General features: G+C 44.3%; 1 protein-coding gene and 1 long non-coding RNA gene across 2 annotated transcripts in view; one reads left to right on the top strand and one right to left on the bottom strand.

Annotated features, from left to right (window-relative positions):
• Positions 1-17,029, top strand: part of LOC129136689 (uncharacterized) — a 55,966-nt gene extending 38,937 nt beyond the window's left edge. The window contains exons 2-3 of the long non-coding RNA XR_008538580.2: positions 11,628-11,710; positions 16,039-17,029. This is a non-coding gene — a long non-coding RNA (uncharacterized LOC129136689). The remainder of the gene's footprint in view (positions 1-11,627; positions 11,711-16,038) is intronic.
• Positions 1-21,246, bottom strand: part of SRRM4 (serine/arginine repetitive matrix 4) — a 175,386-nt gene that overhangs the window by 144,066 nt on the left and 10,074 nt on the right. The gene's annotated exons all lie outside the window — the stretch shown is intronic.

Genomic DNA, 21,246 nt, shown 5'->3' with positions numbered 1-21,246 from the left:
TGTTGACATTCTTTATGCTACAGGAGGGGCAAAATGGTACAGAAAGGAAACAGCCTGATTGACTCCAAAATTTTGTTTGTTACTCATGTGCAAACATTGATCTAGTATTCTTGAAGATCATGTCACTTAACTTAGTTAAGGAAACAATAATGATGTTTCCCCACTGTGAAGGCAGATCTGGAGATGCTAGAGGGTGATCCAGCATTCACCTTTCCTTCTGCTAATTCCACCTGTGGCCTAGTGCATGCTGAGAGTAAACAGCATTACCTCCCAGGTTGATGTAAAACACCTGGTGAAATTTTTCTTTGGCGCCTTCCCTAAGGTTTAGAAGGTAATTGGGTCTGTCTGTGTCTTGGGTAGGAGTCAATGAAGATGTAGTAAATATCAACAGAGAAAATCACCAAACAGAGGAAGTATCAATAGCGACAAGAAAAGCAGAAATGCACAAGTGAGAAGTATCTGACCACATAAAAATAAAGGAACATTGTAGGGTCTTTGCAGAGAAATATCAAAGAATCATGGGTTAAAGAACAAGGATAGAGTCCACATGTGGCTGAAGGAAGAAGTTGGCTCAGAGAGCAGGACTCAGTAGTAGACAAAGATCATCTTGGGGGAGTCTGTTAGTTGAGAAAGAAAAGAACAGACAGGTAGAAGAATGAGAACAACAAGAGAAAACTGTGTTCTTATAATTGTTATAAATTTGCCCTACAATTCCAAAGTGGGGAAAGGCTGAGTATGGGGGCAGGGAATGTGGCCAGGAGAGAAGAATTCACAGAGTTCACAGAAAGCTTTGTCTCTGAGGAATGTTGCTAAGTCAGGGGATATCCTCTCGGGAGATATATCATGGCAACCTTGATGAAAAAGACACCCAGGTGAGTCCAGTTCAGATGCCAGGTCATGATGCAGCGTTTCCATCCCCCCATGGGGAGGACTTATTCATCTCTATCTTAAGGAAGTGGCCCTTGGTCAGCAAATTATAAACCCTTGCTGCACGAATGAATGAATGGTGCCCTTTCACTTCAGGGCAGACATCTGAATTCCCAGACGATGATCCCAGGGAGGTGAAAAAGAAAAGCTCTAGTCCTCTTTTTCCATGTAAAAACTATTGATTTATATCAGGACACTGTCTAATATACAATTTACAAACATTGTCACCAAGAGCATTATGGCAACCATTTACTGAGCACTTAACTAGATATCAGGACAGTGCTAAATGCTTGCAGATGTTACCTTACTTAATCCTCAAATTCAACCTATGAGGTGGACACTACCATCATCCCCATTTTACAGGTGAGCTTAGAGCTGAGGAAGGCAAAGTGGCCTGCCCAATGTTGCCCAGCTGAGATTGGCAACCAGGTCTTCCAATTCCAAGGCTCAAGCTATGTGCAGTAAGATGCCCACAACTGACACTCGGCAATGGCACTGGTCTCCCTATTTTGTAGAAGGGACAGACTCAGGGAGCTTAGCACTGTCAGACTCCAATCACATGCTCCTCCTTTCACTGTGCAGCTCTGCCACGCCCCAAACCCATGGGAAGGCAGGAGACACAAACCAATGTGGCTTTTATTTTATTTTTTTAATTTCCAAAGTCTTAGACATCTCTTGATTTGCAAACGTTGTCTTAATGGTCCTGAGGTTTTCAGCATTTCAGATTTTTCTGACTAGATCATCTAGGGGTAGATGGAAATGTATCTCTAGATGAGTGATTCTCAACCAGTGGCAACTTTGCTCCCCAGGGGACATTTGGCAAGGTCTAGAGACATGTTTGATTGTCACAGCCCAAAGGGAGGGTGGTGCTAATGACATCTAGTGGGTAGAGGCCAGAGATGCTGCTAAACATCCTGCAGTGCACAGGACAGCTCCCCACAAGGAAGTATTATCTGGCTGGCCCTAAATGTCAGTAGTGCCAAGGTTGAAAAACCTGACTATAGAAATCTAATCTTCTTCATAGTACTTTGTTTATTTGTTTTTTGCCATGTATGTGTCTTCCACCTACTCTTCCTTTTTTTTCAAATTCATGTTTGTATACATAACTAACACAGGAGGAAAGCTTGTGAATGATGAAAACATTTTTTATTAAATATGTAGTCACAGAGATAAAGCTAAAATATCCCCCTCTTCTTCATATGTGATGCTGTCATTGACAGTTTGGTGTACATCCTTTGAAGCATTTTTCTACACATATATATTTATATAGAGTACATAGTGTTCTTTTGTATACATAGATAGATGCTTTTTCCTACATATATTATATAAAATAACATTACAACTTGTGTGTCATCCCACAGTTTGCTTTTTCCTGTCACAGTCTCTTAGAGATCTATGTTTAATACACATGAATTTACTGCATTTTTCAACTGTTGTATTGTATTCCATAATTATGCATATTTCATAATTTATTTAGCCATTTTCCTAATTAAGAGCATCTGGGCTGTTTGCAGATTCTTCCTGATAACAAACATGGCTGCAATAAACACTCTTGAACTCACCTCCTTTTTCCTTTAGTATTGACATCAAGAGCTGGTCATGGAGTAGGCAGATTTTTAAAAATTTTTGATAAATGCTGAAATATCATATTCCCAAAAGGCTGCAACAGTTTACACTCCTAACAGCAATGTATCAGTGTACGTATTCCCAGATATCTTCGCCAAAATGTGATATTACTACACTGTTTTTAGTTTTAATCGATCTGGAGGGTACAAAATGTGTAGTTTAAACCCTGATTGAACAAAGAGAACTCTCAAAGTGGACAAACCCCTTGTTGGCCTCCCATGTAAGGGCTGACACTTTTCATCTTCAACCACTTAATATATGTGGGGTTCGCAATGATTCATCTCAGAAAATATTTTCTGAGGCTGGGCACAGTGGCTCATGCCTGTACTCCCAGCACTCTGGGAGGCTGAGGCGGGCGGATTACTTGAGGCCAGGAGTTCACAACGAGCCTGGCCAACATGGCGAAACCCCGTCTCTACTAAAGATACGAAAATTAGCCGGGCGTGGTGGTGGGTGCTTGTAGTCCCGGCTACTCGGGAGGCTGAGGCCGGAGAATTGCTTGAACCTGGGAGGCGGAGGTTGCAGAGAGCCAAGATCGCACCATTGCACTCCAGCCTGGGTGACAGAGAGAGACTCGGTCTCAGGAAATAAAATATTTTCTGAGAGCCTACTATGTGCCAAGCACTGAGCTTCCCATACAAAGAAAATACACTCCTGTTGGTAAACACTTATGGAATATTATGGGATCCAGTTACAGCAGTAAAGAACATCAGCTAGGGAATTAAGGAAGAAAGGAGAAAAATTGTTCTGGCAGGAGTCGAAGGGGGAACATCTGAAAAAGTTGCTTGAAGCAATTGGTATTTGGGCCCTAAGCACAATACCCTTTTTGTAGTTAGCTGGTTCCCTTGTTTATTGTCTGCACTCCCACCCCACATCATGCGTTCTCTTGTATCCCTGACTCCTAGCACAGTGCCTGTATACAGCAGGCACTCAGTGGACATTTGCTGTTTGAATGAATGATATTAACTGATTTGGCAACCCGGTAAGTAGGTATTGCTGTGATTTCCATTTTGCACAGAAGAACTCCAAGCCTCAGAGAGGTGAAGTAGTTGGCCCAAGGTCACACAGCTGGCAAGAAGCAAAACTAAATTAGACCCAGATGTGCAGAGATCAAAGCCTTGCTCTTGATGCCAAGCTTTTAGAAAGCAACTCTGATGGCTGAGGCAGAGAAAGTCATGTGGGTAACCCCAGTCAGAAAAGGAGAAGAAAGTGGTCATTTTCCCAAGTCTTGTCTTCAGCCCCTGGGTGGGAGAGATCTGGCCCTCTGAGACAGGGAGCAGAGGTGAACCTCTACCATCTCTTCCCCATCGGCTTGTGCGTCCCATCCCTTTCTTGGCCCGGATTCTCTACTTTAATTGTCTTTCTCTCCCCTACTCTCCTCCCTCTTCCCGATCTCGTCCAGTCCCCAGGGTCTGCCCAAGATGCCATTCGGGGGGATAATTAAAGTTCCCCTCCTGTTAGCATCTCGCTCCGGAGCCCTCCCAGCAGCTGTTCAGCTGCAGCGGGCCTGGGAGGGCCGCACAAAAGCTTTGCTAATGATTGTGTCTACAAGCTGCGTGTGCGAGCGAGTGTGTGTATGTGAGTATGTGTGTGCGCGTGTGTGTAGACCGCCAGCGTGTGACCGGTCTTACCCCACCCCTTTGGGCGGGGGGCCACGGATTCATTACAGATTTCCCTCGGTGGCAATGAGAGGAGGGAGGGGAAGGGGACCAGATGGCAGACAGGCGGGTGGCGGTCGGCCCTGCCTCCTCCTCCTCTCACCAAGCAGATGCCCTAGGAACAAGGGCCCCAGGCAGAGGCAGGATTAGAGGGGGAAACTCCGTATCAATTAGTGTCAAAGGCCGGAGAGCTGGTGGAGGAAGGGGCGGCCCGTTGGCTCTGGCTGGTGGGGGAGGGGAAAGACAGCACTGATGAGGGAGGGGTTTCAAGGCCAGGCCTGTGCCCATCAGGAGATAAACATGCGTTCTCACCGGGAGCTGGAGGTGAGGAAAAGAATCACCTTCAGAAATAATCAAAGGCAGTAGCCTACTTTCACAGATGGGTAAACTGAGGCATGGTGAGGCGACTTGCTAAGGACTGGGGCTACTACTACCTTTAGAGCTCCAACATGGTTAGGTGTTACATAACATTAGATAAGAGTAGAGATCAGAAAATATGAATAGATATTAGATAACATTAATCTTTTTATTCATTTTTTTTTTTTTTTTGAGACAGGATCTCACTGTGGCTGGAGTGCAGTGGTGCAATCTCAGTTCACTGTAGCCTCGATTTCCTGGATTCAGTCTCCCAAGTAGCTGGGACTACAGGCATGCACCACCACACCTGGCTATTTTTTGTATTTTTTGTAGAGATGAGGCTTTTGTCATGTCTTGAACTCCTGGGCTCAAGCAACCTGCCCACCTCAGCCTCCCAAAGTGCTGGGATTACAGGCATGAGCCACTGCTCCAGGCCTATTCATATTCTTATAATACCAAAACTTCTAGCAGCAATGGAAGGGTATTAGCCTCACTGCTGAGCACCCACTATGTGCCACATACCTGGACAATTTCTCCTCTAACAAATCCCCTTAATGGCCTGACAAGTTAGATCTTAATAGCCTCATTTTATGGAAGAAGAAATTGAGGCTCCAGAGAGGCCTCCCCACTTGAGAGGGGAGTCAGGCTACCCAAAAGCACACAGCCAATCAAGATGGGGCTCATATTCAAACCCAGAACTGAGCCAAACAACCACCAAAAAGCAACACTCGTCTGAGCCCCTCTTGGAGCAGGATTGGTCCGTACTGGTTTACAGGAGGAGTGCTGCTAAACCCTCACTCCCTCTAACCAAAAAAGAGAACCGTATTTCAAGTCCCAAGACCAAAATTCAAGTTCTGGTTGTTATTTCTAAGCTGTGTGACCTTGGGCAAGTCACTGAACCTCTCTGAGTTTGTTTTCTCATTCTCTAATGGTATCATCCAACAACAGCAGATGGGTGAATTTCTTTTGATAGATGCCTATAATAGAACATTATAAAGGCATTAAAAATGATGAGATGGATGGAAATTTACATGGCAAGGTACTCAGACTGTATTGCTAAATTTGTTAAAAAGTCTGGAATAAAAAAAACATGTCCAACATTATCTCATATTGGTAAAGGGAAAGAGAGGGGGAGAGATGAGAAAAAAGAGAGAGAAAATAAGAGTAAGTTAGTGAGTCTAGAAGGATAAACTCCAAAATATTTGTTTGTTATCCTGCACAGTAATATTTTATTTTTTGTACATCAGTATTTATAAAACTGGTATTAATACAAGTGATGAATATTAAAAGGATATTCTCTCCTCAATCTTGCCCAGCTCTGAGTGTCATGAGGTTTCAGAATTTGACTCTGCACATTTTTAAATTGCACTCCATGTGCAATGGATGGTTCGTGTCTTCAGAGAGATCTGGGAAGTGATAAGATGTGGGCCAGGGTCTAGTCTACAGCTCAGTTAGGCCAAAGTCAAAAAGAACCAGCAGCTAAGGGGCTGCTGGGGAGGTAAGGGTTAATGTGCAAATCCATAAAGCTGACCCTGAGGTGGCCCACTTAGGAGACCATCTGCCAGCAGGCCCGCAGCTGCCAATCCCAAGCAGGCCCTGCCTTCTCACGGGCTCCTCCCAGCCCACACAGCTCGGAGCAGCCCAGATGCCTCTGCCTTGGCCTCGGTCTCCAGCCAGGAGAGATCAGCCTGGCAGATTCAACCCACCACCATGCCCATCTCCAGCAGGAGCATTGGCATTTCAGGCAATAGAAGTTGCAAACTCTTTCTTGCTTATGGTCGCATTTGACCAATAGAATCAGTGGTGGTATTTCCCATTGCACAGCAGAGGAAAATGAGTCTTGCAGAAGCTCTATGATCTGGCCAAGGACACAAATTCTCCTTGGGAGACAGCCCGGGCTCCTGAAGGAAGCAGCAATCCTCCGTGTCCTGATATTCTCCCACAGGCAGTAACTTCTCCAAGAGAAAGTGAGGAGCCAGGAGGGATCCCATATTGCAGAACCCATTCCCAAGAGCTCAGGGCAATGGGGTGGAGTGGGGAGTGGGTCGCAGAAGGGCACTATCTGGGAGTCCAGGAAGCTGGGTTCAAATCCTGGCTCTACCTCCCACTCTACCTCATCTCCTGGTCTACCTAAAAGGTTTCATAGGGACTTTTCAATTTTTCCATGGTGGGAAATCCAAGATCACTGACCACTTCCTGACCCCAAGAAAAGAAGGAGTAGTCGCTCCCTAGTGTCTCTTCTCACACACCATCGCCTCACACCCTAACATCAGATCCTGGTAGACCAACAGAGGGGAGAGAAAGAGTTAAGTTGAGAGCAGATGGAAAAGGGACAGAATCCTCCCTGGAAACTGCCCAAATGTCAGACAGAGCAGCTCAGGACTGGCGGCCAAAGGAGGCAGAGAGAGAACGGAAAGCTCCCAGAACAGATGGGCCAGCCAGGGCACAAGGGGGATGCAATGGGCGTCATAATCATAATATCTCAAATTCCTCTGGTGCATTCCTGTTTTCAAATCTCATTCAAATCCATTATCTTATTGGAATCTCACAGCTTCCTGGACAATAGATGGCCAGGGGCTGTGAGACCCATCTGGCAAGATGTGGTAACTAAACTCAGAGAGGTTAAGAGCTTTGCCCAAGGTCACACAGCTTGTTTGTTGTCAGAACAGTCAAAAAGGAAATCAGATCTCCCAAATCCTAATTCAACCATCAATGGATGTGGGGACTGTATTCCCCCATTTCCCATCCCGAGACCTTGAAATGATGACATTAGTGATAGTAACAACAGTAACATCAGTAACAATAATGCAAACAGGTATTGATCGATTACTCTGTGATAGGCACTGCTTTAAGCAATTAATGCATATAATTTCATTTAATTCCCACTTGGACCCTGGATGAGGTAGGTTTCACCGTTAGCTCTAATTTACAGAAGAAGGAGACTGAAGCCCACGTGACTGCTGAAGGACACAGTTATAAAACAGTGGACAGAGATGTAAATATACACCTCCCTGTCCCTTCTCCACCACACCAGTGGTTTCCAGCAGTGGTGCACATTAGGATCACCTAGGGAGCGGTTAAGAAAATCCCAATGTCCAGGTCTCTTCCCAGATTAATTAAATAAGAATGTCTGGAGGTGGGGCCCAGGTGTCAGTACTTTTTAAAGATTCCCAGTTGATTCCCATGAGCCTCCAAGTTCGAGAACCACTGCACCACACGCTCCTCAAAGACTGTTCCATTTATCGTCTCAGAGGAGCTGTGGGACAGCTGAGTTTCCCTCAGTTTCCCTGTCTATAAAATGGGGCCCCTTCCGTTTTGACAGACTAGAATCCATCCTCTCCAGGGTTGGGACAGGAAAGGGTTAATCCCTGAATGCTTTGAGCTGAGAGCTCCAGAAGCAGTCTGTTCCTGACTGTCCCTTCTCCTCCTTTCCCCCAGAGTCAGCCAGAGTTTAGGGGCCTACAGTGAGCCTGTTGTAAAAGTTTTATTATGTTTATTTCAAATAGGTTTTTGTAGTATCAGAAACACCGAAATCTGAAGCCACAGGAACTGTGATGCTGCTAGCAGCCTGTTTTAATCTTCTCTGGGTGAACCAGTTGGGTGCCCCTGAAATACAGTGAAATAATAGTGGAGCGGGGAGCCTCGGTTCCGCCAAGGGAACAAAGGAAAATGGATCCTGGAAGAAGGGTCTGTGGTTTGGTGGCAATGGGGAGATTTTTATTTTTCGGACACTGGACATCGTCTTCACTTCTGCCTTTAAAATCACTCCCTACTTCTTCTTCGGCAGGAAGTAAAGTGCCTTCTCAGTGCTTGTCCTCTTTTCTGAGTCTGGGGGAGCCGAGAGGAGAGAAAAGGAGTCCTAGCTATCAGCCGGGCTGACTTGTTGAATGGGCTGCCATACTCTGATCAATTTCCTTGCCTATAAAAGAAGGGGGTTGGAGCCCTGATTCTGACCCACCCTTTGCTAGCAGGAGGCTAGTTCTCTCAATCCATCTGTGAGCTGCAGGATGGAAAATGGAGGAATCCTAATGAATGGAGAAATCTGAACAAAACTAGGCCTCCTCAGAAGCTGTCTGCTGTAGGCTCCCCTCCCCCTCTCAGGAGCAGCTTCCTTCAGAAGCCACTGTACTATCTTAAACCCCTTGGACCTTGCAGTCCTAGTCTTCAAATGTTTGGGAGACAGACAGAAAACTTCCAGGACTGTAAAGTCTAGGAATCAGATGTTCTCATGAAAAATATCCCACAGGACGCAAGGAGCAGAATGGTTGTGACCCTAAAGGGATCAGGAGATGACAAACCTTGGATCTGGGGAATATATAAACCATGAATCTTATGGTCTCAGAATCTTAGAACCAGGGGCATAACCAGGTGTGTGGGACCTGCAGCTTACACAATTTTGGAGGCCTCTTTAAGAAAAGAAGATCAAATTTTCAAAAAGAGTTTGGTACCAAGGTGGATATTTAGAATAAGATGATAATAACACATGACTCACTTTTAGAAGCTGAGAAAAACCACAAACATCCAAAATCCAGACTAGAACATAATTTTTATTAATTAAATAACTGATCAATTAACAATTCATTAATAATTAACAGCCTGAAACATCTCTATCATACTCTATTCCCTGTACTTTTTGCCTGCATATTCTGATCATCTCTTCATATGACAATTTAGTAATATCATCTATAGAGAGAAGAAAAGAATAATTCAGCGTTTTCTCTATGATGGTTTGCTTAAGAGAACTTTCGGGAAAAAAGAGGCCATGAAGATAAGAGGTCTAAAGCATTCACTGAGATATGAAGGTGGAGGAGATACATGGAAAGGACTGACCTCAAGCCACTGCAGCAAGCCCTTGGGGAGCTGGGGGTGACAAGACCTTCCAGTGTCCCTCTGATCTTTCTGCTGCCCATTGGGAGGGTTTCCTTCTGAAGCTGATCTGGGTGTGGTATCTTAGCCATGTGTAGTTATCTCTATCTGGCAGATGCCTCATTTCCAGTTGGTGACCTCCCCTCGGAACCTCTACCAGCTCTCCTGCTTAACAATCTCAAATCCTTGGAGGAAAGCAAGGAGGGGAAATAGGAACTGAAAACATGTATAAAATTGCCCTCATTTTTGACAGCAATCTATGCAGTTGCTGATTCAATCTTTTATAGCATGTCCCTGAGAGTATAAAAAATCAAGGATGCTACAGAGCCCTGGGGGCTGAGGCTCAGGATATGCCGGAAGCTGTGAAGGCTCACAGCTATTCAGTTTGGGTCTTAGATTGGATGACGCTGGTGGCGGGGGATGGGGTGGGGGTAGAGAGAGCACAGTCCAAATGGCTGGGTTAAATCTACTTGCCCCTGGTCTTCGAACATAGGTTGCAGCCCAAGCCTAGCCTTCTTTCCATATGCCCTTCCTTGCTGGGACCCAGAGGTAGCTACATAGAGATAACTGGTAGCAGTGTGGTATGGTGACTGTGAGCACATGGTGTGGGATTCAAACCCCTGCTTGATCCTTTACTAGCTGTGGGACATTGAATGAGTGTTGTCACCCCTCTGAGCTCCAGGTTTCTCAACTGTAAAATAAGGATAATGAAAATGTGCCCGCCTTAAAGGGTGGTTGCGAGGTTGAAGCAATTTCATTCAAATGCAGTGTTCAGCAGCATGGTGTAAACACTGGCCTTGGTGTAGACGCCTAATAGATGCTGGGTGTTACTGTGATCCCTCCTGTCCAGCATGGCCTTTGTCACCACCAGAGTCCAGTGAAAGTCACTCTCCTCGTACTTAGCCCCAGGGAAGGGCTGAGATTGGCTCTCCTAGTATCGTATGCTAGTCCTGCACCAAGCACGGTACCTAGGGTAACCGAGAACTGTAATGGTGCCTATTGTGGCCCTAAGTTGGATACAGATAAGGCTGTATCAGACAGGAAAAACTTTCTGGAGAGAACTAAATAAAAATATTATAGTTCCTTATATCTACCTTCTTGCTTGTTTGCCCCACAAATGGGAAATAAACACTTCAAATCAATTAGATTTTCATCCTGTCCCAAATGTCCAACCAGACCCCAGGTTTCTGACAACGCCAGTGCCATTTCTCAGAATCCCCAAGAATTTGGAGAGAATGAATCCATCCCATACCCTCACTCTGTTCCTTGAGTGGAGGGACCATATCTGGCTCATCTTCATATACCAAGTGCCTAGCACTATGATAAGCCCATGGAACACGTTCAGTAGATACATTAACTCAATGTGCAAATGAATAAATGGGATACCAGTTTGCAAGGGAAAAAAACCGTCAGAGCAGGTAACTCCTCAAAGATCAAAGAGAAACTTGAAAAAAAAAATTTTTTTTTTGCTTCTTTTCTTTTCGTAATCAGCATCTAATGAGGACTAATGGCATGGCAGGCAACTGGGCTAAGCACTTCATCTATCGTCATGTTTAATCCCTCAGAGCCACATTGAAAGCTGTATTTCACATAGGCAGTGTGGTCTAATGGGTAAGAACACAGGCTATAGAATCAGACCTGGAATCAAAATCAGAATAGATCATGGCTCCAGCATTTTCTAGTTGTGTGATTTTTTTTTTTTTTTTTTTTTTTGAGACATGTTCTCACTCTGTCACCCAGGCTGGAGTGGAGTGGTGTGATCACAGCTCACTGCAACCTCCACCTCCCAGGATCGAGGGATCCTCCTATCTTAGCCTCCCAAGTAGCTGGGACTACAGACATGAGCCATCACACCTGGTTAATTTTTGTTTATTTTATAGAGGCAGGGTTTTCTCATGTTGCCCAGGCTGTTTTCAAACTCCTGCGCTCAAGCAATCTGCCTGCCTCATCCTCCCAAAGTGCTGGGATTACAGGCAGAAGCCACCACTCCCACCTAGCTGTGTGATGTTGATCAAGTTACTTTCTCTCATGGGGGTTTTCCTTATCTATAATATAGAAATAACAATACATACATGACAGGGTTCATATATGAAACATAGTAAGGCTTGGGAAAATTTAACATAGTGCGTGGTCCATAGTAATTGTTCAATAAATAGTAACTGTTATTTTTCCTGCCCTCTTCCACTCATACAGAGAAAGAACTGATCAGAGAAGCCTGAGATGCTCACCTTAATATGTGTTTCCTGGCCTGAAGGGCAATTCCTACCTTGAGAGAGGTTGGTACTAAGCTTCCTTCACTTCCCACTCAGACATGCTACGAGACTGCCCTTCCCAGTTATCTTAGCACCCAGGGGACCTTGTGACAAGCTTTTACCAATGAAATTTAAAGAGGAGTGTTGAATCACTTCCAGCAGAGACAGTCAAGAGTAGGTGGGGCCTCTCCAACGTCGTTCACTTTCCTCATCTTCCAGCTGCACCACCACGTCACATAACTTTGAAGTCATGCCATAAGGGTGGGTCCCTGTATGCCACGAGAAGCAAAGCTCTCCTTCAACCAACATAGGAAGGACTAAGACAAGAGCAAGAAATGAATGTATCAGTGAGGCCACTTAGATCCCAGAGCTCATCTGTTTTAGCTGGTAATCTTGCCTACCCTAACTATGCCACCCTCATTTAATGGCCTTTTTGTAACAATCCAAGATGGCGCTATTCTGCTTCTTCTTTGAGCCCAAATGGTGTGTGCAGCCAATAGACACTTCCTCATGGCCAGAGACCACTTTCCTTGGCAGAAAAATGGTGCTGGTCTGAGAGATTCATTGGAAAGAGGATAGGAAATGAAAGAAAATCCTTACCTGCCTCCCGGGTTCCCCCATTGGCCAAATGATCCCATGACTATGAATGGTGATAAGCTTCCATTTAGGTTAGGCTCTGGCAAAATGCCTCCCTTTCTAGCTGTTTCTTGAGAAAACTCGGAATGAATATAATTATAGCCCAAGGACAGGGCTGTGCATGGCTAGATGACTTGTACTCACAAAATCTATGTTCCAATGGTAAATATATTTTCTCTGTCCTTTTGCCCTCTCTTTTCCCAGAGATGCCTCTTCCACCTGGAAATAGTTTAAACCAATTCTGACTAAATCTCTGGTCTGACCTTGCCTAAATGGAGACCAAGAACACTGAGGTCTTTAGTACAGGGCCAGTCACAAGAAACACAGGGTTCACTGGGGTCAAATGTATTGGAAAGTTCACGAGTCCTTGGTCTGAGTCCTTTCTTTTCCAGTGACTGGGAGTGCAAAGGGGATGCTAAGAATAAACTTGTGTTATGCCTCAGTTACAGATGACTAGGCTTATTTTAGCCAGTCACCTTGTTCACTTCAGCAAGAGAAGTATTTGCTCACTCCTGTAAAACGACTCCAAGGTGTGTGGCTGGGCAGCTACAGCATATTGCACTGCTTTGATGTGTGAGGTGTGCCGGGCTCTTTTCCCATTTATCATCTTCAATGGTCACAGGCCTTGGGAAAAAGTTATTTCCCCCATTTTATAGATGACAAAATTGAGGCTTGGGGAAGTGAAATATAGTGTAGTACAGGGGTTACTTTGCTGTACTGTACAAAGTAGCATATTGTGTAGTGCGTTCTGTACAAAATACAAAATATCATGTGTCATAATACAGTACAAAGTACAGTGTAGAGCAGTAAGTACCTCCCCAGCTCCTGGCATTATTTTTGATGTGTCAAAGGATGTGAACAAAACATAGTACTTCTTCTACTTAGTGCCTAGTATTAGAGCACCACTCTAAGGCACAAATATACATAAAGTGTTTGGGAAATTTAAAACACCGTATATATGCAAAGTATTAACAAGTTAATTAGTTGATTGACACAGGTAGCATAGGATAGAGGTTAAGACTATGGGCTCTGGAATCAGATGGGACTGGGTTTGATAAAGTTTTGACCTCTCTGAGTTCAATTTCCTCAGCTGCAAAATAGCTATAAGAATATTCCCTGTCTTACAGGGCATTATAAGGCTTTAATAAGTTACAGTAAACGAAATGCTTAGTGTAATGCCTAACATACACTGTTGTTACTGTTGTTATTTTAAATAACTCTGTTAGTTTTAGTTGTTTCATCTATGAAATGGAAAAAAAAATTCTTCCAATCTCACAGTGATTTCATAATTTGAGACTCTTTAAAATGCAATATGCCAATGCTGCAGATAAGATAAATCACCCTCAAACTTAACACAGGTGGGACACAGCTGGGAAAAGATGCACAGAATATGATTGGGCTCCCTGAGGCCGCCCCTCCCTGCTGCCTTCCCCTCCTGCCATGACATTCAGGTGCCCCTGGCAAGGCAAAGCTGGCGTTGTCCCGACTCTGAGTTCCAGAGCCCCAGCAGCAGATCCGGCTCCTGCAGCCTCCCAGCACACTGCTGGCAGAACACACGGCCAGAAATAGCTCCCCAGGTGCAGGACTCTCCCTCCTGGACTTGCCTGATGGTACCATGAAATGTGCCTGCATAGCCTGGTATCCTAGGAATCAGCAGTGTGGGGGCTGGGTCCTTGGATCCCTAACATCCTTCCAGATAGGATAAAGAATACCTTTGCCCTGTCTTCACCAAGATTGTCTTCATTTTGTCTTCCTGATCCCAGCCAGTAGCCAACTCCTCTATCACTCTTGGATTATACAAATATTTATTGTGTACTTAGTCATGCCCAACCTTAAACTCAACACTTTCCCATTATATGCATAACAAAATCTCTTTATACCCCGAACCACTGTCTTGAGCAGTGCCTGTTCACAGTTCTACATAAATATGAATTGGGCATCACCTGTGTCCAGAGCCCTATGCTAGTCACTGGGAATAGAGAGATAAATAAGACAAAGCCCTCTGGCCAAATATATACATTCAAACACCAATTAACAGGTTCTGGGATTGTTTCTCTATTGACATTTCTATTGATCAACCTAATTGTTTATGTATTTCACAGTAATTATCATAGCTGGTTAGCCATGGACCAGCTTCTTTAGCCTTGGGCAAGTAACTTCACCTTTCTGACATTCTCCTTTCTCCTTTGCAAAATGTGTTAGGAGAGGGAATCCAGTGATAACATTAAATGAAATAGTGAATGTGATGAGCACGGCACCAACAGCGTAGTAAATGTTCAATAGTTAGTACTTGATCTGATTCTTCCAAAAGCTGTAGCATCCCCTTCCAGGTGGGGGAAAGATAAATACATAGTATGCATGCTACAACCTCTGTTTCCTGCAAGGATGACAGACATTACTAATTGATCCAAGCACTCTTTTCTACTGATCTCAGATATAGCCCTAAAGTCCATCTCAATACAGTGCTCCAGACCACAACTACCAATTGGTTAGAGATGTTGACACTCTCTGTGATATTTTTTTTTTTTTTTTTTTTTTTTGCCATATTGCTCTTATCCACTCAGTTGCACAGTTCTGAAGCTTGGCTGGCACTCTAAGAAATATCTCTTTCCTTTCTGAACACTTTTCTTGGGTGTTGAATGTAGCCTCCTCAGAGACCAAGCTACGTGACCCTTAGACCCAGATGTATGCAAATAGTGTCCATTAAATATAGATCCTGATTGATGTGCCTCTGACCAGCAAACTTGGCTCCCATTCTACTGACTTGCTGAACAATCTTGGGCAAGTCAATTTTCCTTAGGGAACAATTTTGATACGTATTTTTTCCACACAGGTAGTGTGTCAGTAGGACATGGTAGTTAAAAACTTGACAATTAGTGCCTTACAAGCTTGAGTTTGAATCCTGGATCCACTTCCTAGCTGTGTCACCTTGAAGAAGGCACATAGTGTCCCCATACTTCAGCTTCCTCCTCTGTAAACTGGAGATAATGACAGTATCCACCTCAAAAGCTTAAGCAGCTTAAAGGAGATGTTGCGTGTGCAATGGGACAATATTTTGAGATATTGATCTATGTGGATTTTTTCCCTCTCTCTATATTTTCCCCTGTTCTTTTTTACCATTTAAGCAGGCCATGGGTTCTACTCTTATTGCTTCAGGGAGACATGTGTCAGGCTGAAAACAGAAAGAATATGAGAGTGTTTTCGTGTTTGCTTTTTGGAAAAGTCAAAGCCCTTAGGGAAAAGGATTTATGGATTCAGAAGAGAATCATGAAGAAACACAAAGGAAGAAAGATTTCTCCAGAACAGAAAGAGATTGCCTCCAGGCTGGGGAGAAGGGAGAGAGAGAGAGAGATCCCTAAGACCAGAAAGTTGCCACATGGCAGGGATGATGGACGCGTCCACAGTACCGTGTGTGGACTGATGGCCAATAGAAAGAGCTCTGCCAAGTTGGGCAGCCCTGGGTAAATACAACAACCTCACTGGGCTTGTGTTCTCCTTTACGTTACAAGGCTCTTTTCAATCACTCCACAAGTGAGTATAAGGAAGTGGAAATCCCTACCAAATTTGGTGCTTAGAGAATGTTTACCCCACTCCTCCCAACACCTTCCTCATTACTAGCGACTCAGTTCATGCCCCTCTGGGGTGCCATCTTTGAGTTGAGCTGTGGTCAAAAGCATGTATGGTTAACTAATATCTCTTGTTTCCTTGTCTTGAAGGGTTTTTCCTCTTCATGGATAACCTTCTTGCTGAGAAGACACTTCCTGGCTGGTTGATTCTTCTGAGCGATTGCCCAGTGCAGACTGGGACCATCACTACTCCACCCCTGCCTCATTCAGCCCCATGAGGTCCACCTCATCTCTGTGCAGAACCTTCCTCCTCTATCTGAACCTAGTCTTGGAATGGACTTCCACTGAAGTAATCACCTAGAAACTGAGAAGCAGGAAAACAGTTGGACCTCACAAGTGACATTTTTTGCTCCATACCTTGACTCTGGGAAAAGTGTTATGAAAGAGAAAACTGTGGAAGCAAGCATGCCTGGACTAACTCTGGCCCTTACCAAGTGATAACCTTGACCAAGTTGCATAGACTCTCTGAGTCTCACATCTACCATCCATAAAATGGAGACAATGATACCTATTACACAGAGTTGGGGTGAGGATTCAGTGAAATCTGTCTATAAATTGCCTAACACAGAGCTTAGTTTAGGAATCGAAGTAATTACACAGCATTTGTATGAACTTGCATGACCTTGGGCAAGTCACTTTACCTGCCTTGGCCTTAATTTTCTTTTTGATACTATTAACTCCTGCCCTGCTTTCTAGTCACTAGTTATTCATAAACATGTCTCCTATACTAAAATGTAAGCAACTTGAGAATAGAGAAAATTTTATTTTTTGTTTTTTGCATATGTGAAATCTTTTTGCACAAGTGAAAAAGGGTCATAGCACTTGTTGTGATCCTTTGTTTCTGATATAAATGAATATGCATGATTATTTAAATATGCACAGCAAAAGACCTCAGAGAAGAAAAACAAACCCAAGATGCCTGTGATTCTTTAGACCCACAATGTTTTATAGGTGTTTTGGAGAGAACTAGGACTGGAAGATCAGGTTTAACTTTATTCCTGTGTGGTCTTGAAAAAAATAATTTGAGCTGGTAGTTAGTTCCCACTGTCAGTTGAATGAAATAAATAAATCTCACTTTACCATAAATGTGGGGAAATGGTGAAGAAAGGCACGAATTAAATGCTGCATAAATGTTGGTTAGATGCAAAGGTGGATGGATGGGTAGATGGACAGGTAGATCAATGGGAAAAGAAAATAGTTGTAGAATGGATGAATAGAGAAACTGCTGGAAAATAGATGGATGGGTGAATGAAATAATAAATGCATCAATTGTTGCTTGACTGACAGGTGGATAAAGGGTGGATGGATGGATGAATAGGTGGTGGTGGATAAATAAATGGATGCAGGAATAGATGATGAGTAAATGCATGATAAACGGATGGGTGGATGGGTAGATGCATGAATCAAGTTCTCAGCAAGCATAAAGTATTGTGCATCTGAAGAATAACCATGATTGCATAATGGCTGCACCTAACTGGGTCAGCTTGGGGTAAGCATTGCAGTTAGAAGTCCCAAATTTCTCACTCAAGAAAGACTTATTCTCCTTGTCTGTTTCTCATTCCTAGGGAAACTTGTTTCCGGAAAGCATTCTACATTAATGTAGCATCAAACTGGCAAGTCCCAAAATAGAAATATGGGGCAGTGCAGGTGGACAGATATCCTGAGCCACATTCTCTCTGATGCACCACTGTGGCACTGGGATGGAGCAGAATGGAGCCACATATTGGAAGATGTAAACAGCTTGTCAAGAACTTCCTAGTTTCCATATGGTGCTCCTAAGTTTTCTCATCTTTCCTTATCTCAGGAGATTGGCAGAACAGGTGTTCCCAATAAGAGTTAGCGAGAGTTAGCAGCACAGGATTCAAATTCTGGCTCTGACATTACCTAGCTGTGTAAGTTAGACAAATCACTTACCTCTCTGATCCTTAATTTTCTCATCTACAGAATGGAAATTGTCACAGTATCTACCTCAAAAAGCAGTTGAGCAGATTAAGTGACATATTGCAGATAAAGCACTTTTCTCAGTGCTGGGTGTATAGTAAGTAGTCAGAAACTATTATTAGTAACTATTATTAAACCTTTTGACAGATGAAGAAGTTTTAAAATTGACATTTATGAGGTCACTGAGGCAGAGAAGTGAACTCTAGGGGTAAGGAGACCTGGATTCCCATTCACTGTATGACTTTGGGTAAATGCCTTTCCCTCTCTGAGGCTTACTTTCTCCATCTGCATAATAGAGAATGGAACCCATGAACTGTGAGGTTTAGCATTCTTGATCAGGGGTATAATCCCAGTGTCTTTTCTCACTCCACCACCACCATCAAACTGACTCGCTTTTGAACATAAGCCTGAATGGCCAAAGGCAACCATTGCAAATACTCAGTCATACCAGGAATCAGCAACCACTCGAGTTAAGGATTTTTGGCCCCATATTACAGATGAGGGCACTGAGGCTCAGGGTAGTGAAGGGATTTGCTGAAGGTCGCACAGCTACTAGGTGGTGGAGTAGAATTCAAGCCCAAGCACATTAACTGCAAAGCCAGAACTCTTCTAACTATACAACACCCCTTCCTTGGCATGCGTCAGAACTGACATTTGCTTGGTGACTGGGAGTTGATGCTTTCCTTAGGTTGGAGGATTGGAGGGGTGGGAATGCAGAGCACGCTATTTTCCAGTGAGAGGAAAGGCAAAAGGCTTTTAAGAACTAGAGTAGGGGTAGTAAACATCAGGGTGGCTGAAATGGCATCTTGCCCAAGTTGCAAGCCGGGAGTCTCTGTGGTGGAAGCCTCAGCCTGAGCTTCCCTGGAAAACATTAAAAGCATCTAGGAGCACTTAGACCATAGCCTCTAGCTCCTGAATTCAAACCACTACGTGGGGACAGTTTGAGAGTTGGCTTGTTAATAGGACATAAATGCTATAGAGCCAAGGTGGAACAGCCAGTGTTCTGGGGTGTGGATAGGAGTGGTGAGTGGAAAGCAATCATTTTTATTTTTTATTTATTTTTACTAATTTTTTTAGAGTTGGGGTCTTTCTATGTTGCCCAGGCTGGAATGCAGTAGCTATTCACAGGCGCGATCCCACTACTGATCAGCATGGGAGTTTAGATCTGTTCTTCTTCTGACCTAGGCCGGTTTACCCTCCCTTAGGCAACCTGGTGGTTCCCAGCTCCTGGGAGGTCACCATATTGATGCCCAACTTAGTGCAGACAACACATTGGCATAGCACACTTCAGCCCAGAACTCCTGGGCTTAAGGGATGGATCCTCCTGCATCAACCTCTCGAGTAGCTGGGGCTGCAGGCATGTGTTATAGCACCCAGCAGAAAGCAATCATGTTAGTTTTTCTCTTTCCAAAAGCCCACAAGTGCCCTACAATGAACCCATTGTCAATGGCATTGATTGCTTGTGAGACTTTAGGCAAGTGACTTGACTACTCTGTGCCAGACTCCTTCTGTAAAATGAAGAGTTAGGGAGGGTTGGGCTACAGCAATCTTGACGCTATCCCTACTTCTTCTGGTTGTCAAGGTGTCTTTTCTTTGGGAGCCATGTTTAACCAGGACCCACCATGGAAAGAAGGTTTCATGACCCACATGCACTCTTCCCACTGCAGTTTGGGGCCTGTTCCCCTTCAGTCTGGTCCCTGCCATAATGGGGTACATGGTGTTTCTTCCTAAGGCTACTGATACCTGGGTTCCCCTTTCAATTTTGGGGGCCCACTCCAATCCCTCCATGCCCCCAAGGCCATTAAGAGGAATGTCATTCTAAGAGACTCTCCATGCAGGAAAAAGATACAGTATATACGGAGCAGTTGAAGAAGGCATGATGCTGGAACACTCTGTGGGTGAACAGAATGAGAGGAATTGAATGGGAATGCTTAGGCAGTGCAGCCTGGGTCAGTGATTAAAGATGGTCACACCATTCCCACCCTTGCCTGGTGATCCCTGCTCAGTGAACAACCTCTTTGGGGTCAGAAATCTTTCCCCACAGTGGCATGAGGGCATTAAACTTGGAGTCAAGAGATCTGGAGCTTATTCCAGGTCTTTATAAGACCTCGAGCCTCAGTTTCTTCATCTTTAAAATGGATATAACACTGGTACTTACTGTAGTGAGGATCAAACAAGATCAATAGTAACAGTTTAACAGTGACGATAATAATGATATATCATTATTTCATGATGTGACTTTAGGAAAATCATTTCACATCTCTTAGCCTCATTAGTCCGTTTGTAAAATGTGAATACATTGATTTTTCTGTCTTCTTTCCCCAAGGAATTCTGAGCAGTGTGGTGTCTTGGGACTGGGTGCCAAGCAGCCCATATTTTAGCTACAGCTTTGGCACTAATTTTCTGATGCAATATGGAATGCCCTGTGTTCTTTCTGTGCCTCAGTCTCCCCATCTATCAAATGAAGAGGCTATATTTGAGTTCTGAAGGTCCCCCTGGCTGCCCTCTCATCCTGACGGTAGACTAAGTGCCACAGTGAGGCAATGAGGATTTATAAAGAACTGACCATTGAAAGGTGCTATAATGATGATGGCCTCTTGTTCCTGCAGCAAACAACCATCCATATGATAAATCCTGCACCACTGCTCAGATACCTGCCCCTTCCGGATGTGGGTTGGGTCCCAGAATCACCTGACACCTGGCTGTGGACAGGAGGCTGGGGCAAAACACTGGCCAAACAAAAGCCCTTTATCAGCTGGAAGTTCTGAAATCTGATTCCAGAAACACCCAGAGCTGCTCACCTGCTCTGCTAGGCACAGGCTGGGTGCGGATGGACATCTTGTCAGGATACCCAGACGAGTGGGTGGGCAGCAGGTGCCACAGGAGACCCTGAGGGGGCGGGATGTCATGTCTCACAGCATGGGTGGGGTCACCAGAGAGAACCGGTGTCTGCTCACCTGGTTGCAGCAGAGAAGTTCAAACAAGAGCCCTGACGTTGGGCAAACATCACTTCTCTGAACCCAGAGCTCACCTGCAGGCTACAGACCTTAGGCAAATCTCTCTCTTTTTGCAGGCTTCAGTGTCTCTTTCTGCTAAAAGAGGAGATGAATTAGATCAATGGACCCCAAAGTTTCTTTTGTCTCATATCTCTCTCAGTGAGAAATGCTGAGAACAAAACCCCAATATATGTGTATTTATTTACAAATTACACATGCGCACTATGGTTCCAATATGTTAAGCACGTTATCAAACCTATCCCTCAGCCCTCCACGTGTAAAATGAGATCGGGTGATCCCTAAGGTCCTGTTAGCTCTATCTAATACTACACCTCTGTAGATCTCTGAGTTTTCTCATCTG

The sequence above is a fragment of the Pan troglodytes genome, chromosome 10 (assembly GCF_028858775.2).
Source record: "Pan troglodytes isolate AG18354 chromosome 10, NHGRI_mPanTro3-v2.0_pri, whole genome shotgun sequence".
Taxonomy (NCBI): domain Eukaryota; kingdom Metazoa; phylum Chordata; class Mammalia; order Primates; family Hominidae; genus Pan; species Pan troglodytes.
The sequence above is the reverse complement of the archived record's forward strand: the minus strand, read 5'-3'. Positions and strand labels throughout refer to the sequence as shown.